Genomic DNA, 8,102 nt, shown 5'->3' with positions numbered 1-8,102 from the left:
GAGAGAGGGAGAGAGGGAGAGAGAGAAGCAGAGAAGCGATAGGGTCCAAATATTCCCTTTAAAGGAATGCCTTCAATGACCTAACTGCCTCCCATTAGGCCCCACCTCTTCAAGCTTCCATTACCTCTCAATAGCATTACCTTGTGACCAAGCTGTTAACCCATAGAGCATTTTGGGATACTTATATAACCAGAGTGCCTAGCTTGTTGAACCTTGTAGAGAATTACTGGTGAGATGAAGGAGAAGGTCCCCTCCATAACAGAGACCAAGATGGGTCCCCAGGCAACAGAAGGACATCCCTTCTTCATCAGCCACCAAAGACCCAAGATCACAAAGGACGATGTCTCTCTAACAAAGTTCTCCAAAGATCCAGAAAAACAAGTATACTTCGAACAGAGCCCAGTGCTACTGTTTCTGGGGTATCTGGGTATAGAGGGCACAGGCTGGATAACCATGGGCAGTCCGACCAGCCGATAGGAGCTAATCTAGCAGCTCATCACTGCTAGAAGTGCTGGAACACTTCAAATACTGCAGCCAAGAGCTACCTCTGGGTTGGCTAAAGAAGAACCTGAGGGCGAACCAGCCCTCCAGCAGGCAAGAAGCAGAGCCTGGCTGAGATTCAAGTCCAAGGGCTACATCTGTGGGGACATGGAGCAGAGATCACCAACTGTTCTCAATTCCCACTCTTCCCTTTCTTTTAGAAGGAGAACCTCTAAGCTAAGATTTATTCAGACATCTTTAATTGGCACAGCTGGAGTCTACATTTCCCAGATTCTCCTATGGTGACTTGTGCCCAGGTGCTGGTCAATGGGATGTGAGTGAAAGGACAGTCCACCTGCTGAATTATATCACTCAGGGGGCTGTCCACCTCTGTCCCCTCCCTGTCTTCCTAAAGGCAGGAACAGATGGGGGGGGGAAAGTGAGGGAACTTTGAGAAGAACAGGGAGCCAGAAGGTGGAGGAAGCATGTGCTGGGGATGGTCCAGTGGGCCAGAGTAGCTACCCTGCCCTGCACTGCCCTTCTGCCCCTTAGCTATTAGTTGAAAGCAAACCATGTTCTAGCCCCTCTGAGGAAACCCGTTTTAAGAACCATCAGTTACAGCTTATCTAGTGCCTGGCTACTAATGTCTTCCTCCAAAGTACTGATAAAATGAGAGCAGATCAGTATCTACTGAAAACTTACCACGCGCCAGGAGTTGCTCTCAACACTTTACACGAGACATCTCATGTAATCCACACCTGCCTCCCAGATGAGGGCTTTGGTTCCGTTTTTTTGCAGAAAAGGAGATACCGTACTCTAACCGATGGCACGCCCTTATTGGATGACCAAACCTGCAGCCTAAACCATGTATTCTGGAATGAGATGCTATCCTCATTCACTGTGTTTTAGAGATCTTTTGTACAGTTCCACGTGATCAGAAAGACATGGTTCAGAGCCAGCAAGGCTGTTCTGCAGGTAACGGCGGTTGCCAAGCAAGCCTGGCAACTTGGTTCAATCCCAGAATGTACACAAAGGTGGAAAGAGAGACCAACACCACAATGTTGTCCTCTGCCTTCCACAGGGCATTGTGGTACATGCACACACACACACACACAATGATTTAAATAATAATTTTAAAAAGGTAAGAAAACATGGTTGGATTTTTCAGGGACCTGTGCCCGAATGGTAACCTCAAAGCTGCCAGTCATTTAGTGTCTCCACAAGTCAGTTTCCCTCTAGACAGCATCTGAGAGGAACGGAGCCACTGGCCTTCTGGAAGGATGAGAGAGATTAACCGATGTTGAAGAAAGCTTTAAAAGCTATAAAGTGAGGTACAAGTGATGAGCTGCCTTAAGTCAGGCTGGAAAATCCTTAAAACCCAAATAACAAAATGCACGCTATTTTTTTTTTTTTAAATTGCAAATACCATCTAGCAATTTGGCAGATATCCTAGAAAGCCTGTAAAAATCTGTCAGGGAGAGGGGTACATTTGGATTTCTACATCTGCCATCCTTTACTGAAGAAGGGAGATTTAATTGAAATGAACTGGATGAGTTCGGTCCTCTGTACCTGGTGTGGGCTTGCGGTGCATACCACATCCATACACACATGCACGCGTACGCGCACACACGTGCACAGAGGTTTGTGGGACCGTGGACCGTGCCAGGAAACTTGGTTAGGTTAAGTGGGTTGGAAGCCCTGGAACCCAGAGGGGTAGGTAGGAGGTAGGAGCTTCACGTGCTTCCTATCAGGCCCCTGTCACAGGACCATCTGTCCTCCTTAGACAATTAAGTTTTGCTTCCTGGACATACCTCCAGAAGGTGGAATGCACCCATTTTCCACTATGAACAATCAATAAACAGTTTGGAACCAAGGACTGTCTCTTTCTTCAAGAACAGCTGTGGGGAGCACGGAGAAACCTTCGTCTACAGAGCTGCATTGCTTAAGGGTCCCGTAGAAGGCCCCTCTGCTCACCGCTAAGCTTAGGACTCACCTCCACTGAACTAAGCTGGCGTTCCCTTTTCCCTGGTCCAGGACTCCTCAGCCCAAGGGCACAATTCTGTTCCCACTTCCCCTTGACCCAGCAGTGTCTTGATGTCCAGAAGTTTAGGAGCCCCTGGCCCTGTGGAACCCCCCGCCACACCTTCTGTCCCAGGCTCCTCTGCGTGGTTTCCAGTGACGACTGGACACCCGGAAGTCAGGGACACCCGGAAGTCAGGGAACGCCAGCTTTGGACTCCCACATCTTAGGCTGTGTTTTCCCACCCCCTGAGCTGTGTATCGGCGCTTCCCTCGAGCCTAGCACCCAACAGTGGGTGTAGGGTAAATGCAGTCTCCAGTCTCCATGTTTCACCTGCCCAAGTGGTGTTCCCACGCCCTAGCAGCTGGGCGAAATGCGAAACCGCAGAGGTTCTCGATAGAAAAGAATCCTTATTAGAAAGACCAGGAACAGCAGCAATCTGCCATAGCCATGGGAACTCACCAAGTCCAGAAACAGGCGTGGCACAAGGAATTCAAAGGTTTCCAATTCAGCTGAGCCCGGGACTTCAGCTGCGTGTTGACGCAGGAGTCCTTTGTGACAGATCTTTCAGATATGCCCACGAACTTCCAAGGTTTCTTATTTACCCACATATACATCATGCCAGGTCAAGGACCACCAGTTGAGCTCCTGGGATTCAGTCCCCAGGAACAGCTGAGTTTTTAAGGTTGTTATGATATGAACTGCAATTGGAGGCTTGGTTCCCAGTAGGGAGTGTTTAGGGGCGGGGCCTGTGGGAAGGAATTGCATCCTGTGCGCTTGGACCTCATCAGTGGGCTTCGGGAGGTGGTGGAAACACCAGAAAGTCAGGCCTCTTTGGAGGAAGTTGGGACTTGGGGGTGGGCTAGGAATGGCTGTTTTATTTCAGCCCCATCCTCGCTTTGCCCCGTCCTTGCTTTGCCCCTTCCTCGATTGGCTTTCCTGACTGCTACGAGTGAAGCTGCTTTCTTCTCCCATCTGCTTCAGCCGTGTTGAAAGATTCTGGAAATGACCAGGTCAAAGGACTCTGGACACGTTCACTAAGTCAGGAAGATGTCTGTTAATGAAGCCCTAGGTTAATCACACACAGAGAGAAGAGACTTCCCAGAGTCGCAGGGCTCTGCCTTTCTGCACATGTCAGAGGGTTTGCTCCCCCAAACACCTATGACAAGGGAGCCTTGGCACCCCCAGTGGGGACAGAAGCAACAAGCTCTCAGTGTGACTTTGCCTCACCCGCAGCAATCGTCCCTCAGAGGCAGAGGGAGGCACCTCAAGCCCTGTGGTTATCTGAACACCCCCAGGCTTGCATTGGCTTGGTCTGTCCCCCCCCAACCCCCCCGCCAGCCCTGAAGTCTCTGCCACTACTTCATTCCCTCCTCCCTAACAGGTTGTGGCCCAAAGTTGGCAGCCACTCAAAGCCTATGATTTCAATTTCCTCTTCTCTGCTCTCACGTGATCTTGGGGTTCTCAAGGACAGGAAGATGTCCTGAAAGGCCATCCCAGGAGGGTGGAGAAGCATTCCCACAACTCACGGTCCCCAGTATCGTATGCAGAGATTTGACTTTCCAGGGGAGGCCCAGGTGGCCTCTAGCAGAGAGCCTATTAACTGATTTTGGCCTATAGCCCCCTGGGGCAGCTTCCTCAAACCCTTGGGCTCCGATAGGGTAGGGTGGGGTGTGTGGATGTTGCCTGGGGCAGAGAACTATGCCGCTTTTGCGTTCCCTGCTGACTTACTGTTGGTTTGAGATGTCTGGACTAGAGTCCACACACAATTCTTCCTTTTGTTTCCTCAGCCTTGCAGATCGAGCTTCCTTCTGAAAGGCATAAAGCTCCCTTTCTTCAGCTCAAAGGGGTTTCTGGGGCTGCCTGTCGCCGCTGCCACTGCTACCAGCTTGTTCTGCCCGGCTCAGGCTCTGATCTACATGCCCGGGCCAGCCCCAGGCACCACTGGCTGCTTAAGCTCTGCTACCCTGCAGCCAATGCTCTCAAGGCCTGTACTGGGGTGGTGACTTCCTTGGCAGGATGCCAGTCCTAGTTCTTAAAGCCACAGAGCGGCTGGTGGCTGGAAGAACCCTCTAAAGCTAGTTCCCTTTGTGGGAGTTTCTTGCTTTCCCCGGGCAGCAGGGAAGCATGACGCAAAGGCATGGCCATCACTACCCACACGATTGGAACACCTGCTGCAGTAGGGTGGAAGTCCCAGAAATTCTAATGTCACAGACCTAGGAACACACATAAGCCCTGAGGAGTTTCACAACTACCCTGGTGATTCCAGTGTGAAGCCAGACTCTGGGATTGCCATCTGTGCTGTCCAAATGTCAGATTGCACTGGGTCATTTGGTGTACAGGTGAAAATGCAGGTATTGATCTGAGAGTCAGGCTCTTGCGGATCCATGGCTGCTGGCCCCGGGGCTGTGCTGGGTTAGGCAGGGGTGGGTGCAAAGCCTGGGTAAGTTTCTCTCCAGCATTCAATGCTCCCTGGATTCATCTGAGGCTTAACTGAGATAACAGGAACGCAGCACTAGGTCAGCCTCTAGCGCTCAGACTATGCTTGAAAGACACTGGCAGGCCTGTGGGTTTTTTCCCCTCTTGGTCTGAATGCTTCCTGTAAGGAAGAGCAGGTTCTGCTTTCTCTTGCCTCAAAGTCTTCAGGATTTCCCTTCAGAGCCAGCATGAACCCCAACCATACCAGCTTCTAAAGCAGATGGTGCCAGCCTGTCCCTGAGGCTTCACCTTCCCTATCTCTCGGCAGCCTCCTACCCCACCCCGGCACACATCGCACACGTAAGCACAGTGCAGGTCCTTTTGGTGCCCGGCAAGTCTCTTCCTGGGTCACTTTTCTAACTCTTCTTCTCCGGCTGGTTAACTTCTTCCCCTCCTGGAGGAACTGGGATGGGTGTGCCTTGCCCTTTGTTGTAAGACATCGAGAAGACACCATCTGCACCCACCACCACCATCAAAACCAAAAACCAGACTCCCACGGGATACTTGAATCCACTGGCACCTTGATCTTACTTAGCCTCCCCACGTTAGACTTGTGAGAAATAGGTTTCTGCTGTCTACAAGCCATCCAACTTGTGGTATTTTGTCATAGCAACCTGAATAAATGGAGACAAAGGCGTTGTGCTGAGTGAAATAAGGAGAATGCCTTAGTTAGGGTTTTACTGTGAACAGACACCATGACCAAGGCAACTCCAATAAAGGACAACACTTAATTGAGACTGGCTTACAGGTTCAGTCATTATCATTAAGGCAGGAGTATAGAACATCCAGGCAGGCATGGTCCAGGAGGAGCTGAGAGTTCTACATCTTCATCTGAAGACTGCTAGGAGAATACTGGCTTCTAGGCAGCTAGGATGAGGGTGTTAAAGCCCAGGCCCACAATGACATACTTCATTTAACAAGACCGCACCCCCTCCAATAAGGCCACACCTTCAAAGAGTGCCACTCCCTGGGCCAAGCATACTCAAACCACCACAGAGGGAGGAGTCTATAATTCTACCTGTAACAAGGTACCTAAGTCAGTTAAGGTCATCACTGGGACAAAAAGTAAACCAGTAGATAGGAAGGTGTGGAGGAGGAAATTTCAGAGTTACCGTTTAATGGGTCCAAACTTCAGTATAGGATAATGAAAAGGTTCTGGAAATGGACACGGTGATGACCGTTGTAAAACACTGTGGATGGAATGCAGGCAATCAAGCTGCCATCAGACAATATATTTATTAGATATCTAAATTTTAAGGACACTCCTAACCTGTATCCCTCAGGAGGCAATGGTTTGCAGATGGCAAATGTCCAAGGCCTGAGGCGTGTGCCCTTTCCACTTTCCTAGAGGCTGAAGGATGAGACTTGGAACTCCAGAAAGTAAGACTGTGTGGTTGACCAGAGATGCAAAGAATGCCAAATATTTACAGACGGATTCTTTGGTGGATGTGATGATGTAGGCAAAAGTTCTAAGGGAGAGAAATATCTCAACACTCAGTGTCAGAGTACGCTCTGTAGGGAGAGCAATTGCCTATATCAGAGGAATGTAAAGGTACAGTCAGTTTGCCTAGAAGTCTCCTTGCAAAAAATTGAGTAGCATTGAAATCTGGTAACAATTGCATGCTCACTATTTAAAGGTTAGGTGATTAGAAGGGCTCAATGGGAGGTAGAAGTAAGAATTCAAGACTTGTTTTTCCCCCTCAAAGGTGTTTGTCAACCTAATTAGACAGGAAGATTCTAAGAAACCATCATGTCTTTATTTTCCTCCAAATTCCTATGTTGAGACACCAACCTTCCATGCAGTGGAATTTTAGGGCTAGATGGGCTCCTAAAGGTGGGTCTTTCTGTGATGGTGTTAGTGCCTATGTCAGAAGAGATACCAGAGAGCTTCCCTTCTTAACCATATGAACACCATCCACATACCACCACCACCGCTGCCACCGCCGTCGCCTCCTCCTCCTCCGCCGCCACCAATCACAGCCTGCTGCCCACTATATATATATAGATATAGATATAGATATAGATATAGATATAGATATAGATATAGATATAGATATAGATATAGATATAGATATAGATATAGATATAGATAGATAGATAGATAGATATAGATATAGATATAGATATAGATATAGATATAGATATAGATATAGATATAGATATAGATATATACTCTGATCAGGGCTTTTCCAACCAGCAGTCAATACCTCAGTGGCAACCCTAGGGTCAAAGCAGAGGGCAGGGCAGGGCTTCCTGTACCCACTCTGTAAACCTTCCTGCTTTTCCAGTGCCTGGTGGCACCTGCCAGCCACTCTCCCCTGCGTGCTAGGCTCACTTTCCTCAGATGTGTAGAAAGGCTAAGCAGCTTGTCCCCAGTCTTGTGAATCCAGACACACTTGAGTTTCTTCTGGTGTCAGGGCCAAGGAGATAATGGTTCCTGCTGGAACAGGATCCACGCGACTGGAGGATATATGTGCGTTTGTACAAGTGAGCTTATGTGCAAGGGACCCGGGGTTTGCCATTTTCCAAAGTTCATTTCTTAGCCACAAATAATGCCCACTGGCACGGTAGTGCTTCCTGTTTTTCACAAATTAGTCATAGTAAAAACAGAAGGAGGCGAAGCCAGGCGGTTACTGAGTCTGTTTGGCTGTGGGGAATGCTGAGTTTCTCATGGTGTAGGGCAGGCGGAGGAGACCCGAGGAAGGCAGGGGTAGCCAGCTTCCTTCTGCACCCGCTGCTGGCCCCATGCCTCAGGCTCAGCCTGCACAGTGTATTTCCTGTCCTCCCTTTGCCCTCTGCCCTCTTCCCACCTCTCCACTGCCTCCATGCCAATTATCCCCAAATGGTGTTCTGCTTATATCATTTAGCTGCTCCAGAGCCTTCGAGGGCCTTTGTACTGACCACAGAGTCAAGTCTAAAGACTCAACCAGGCCTTTCTCTGGGAACTCTGACCATGCCCATACCAGCTCTGCTTCACAGGGCCAAGAGGGCACCAAACAGTTTAGTAACCATACATAATAAGACCAAGTTGCCGGGCCTGGTGGCGCAGGCCTTTAATCCCAGCACTCGGGAGGCAGAGGCAGGCGGATTTCTGAGTTCGAGGCCAGCCTGGTCTACCAAGTAAG

At 49.5% G+C, this 8,102-nt stretch overlaps 1 protein-coding gene across 2 annotated transcripts in view; it reads right to left on the bottom strand.

Annotated features, from left to right (window-relative positions):
• The window catches only part of Dglucy (D-glutamate cyclase), an 84,545-nt gene extending 80,062 nt beyond the window's left edge, over nt 1–4,483 (bottom strand). Inside the window, exon 1 of one of the 2 annotated variants that reach the window (XM_021202314.2) lies at nt 4,231–4,483. The gene's annotated coding sequence lies outside the window, so the exon portion shown is untranslated. Of the gene's footprint in view, nt 1–2,961; nt 3,579–4,230 lie in introns of those variants that run through there. The other variant, XM_029540720.1, reaches the window with a different exon arrangement.
• Nucleotides 4,484–8,102: the final 3,619 nt, after the last annotated feature.

This window comes from Mus pahari, chromosome 7, assembly GCF_900095145.1.
Source record: "Mus pahari chromosome 7, PAHARI_EIJ_v1.1, whole genome shotgun sequence".
Taxonomy (NCBI): Eukaryota; Metazoa; Chordata; class Mammalia; order Rodentia; family Muridae; genus Mus; species Mus pahari.
Note: the sequence above shows the minus strand (reverse complement) of the source record. Positions and strands in the feature narration are given on the sequence as shown.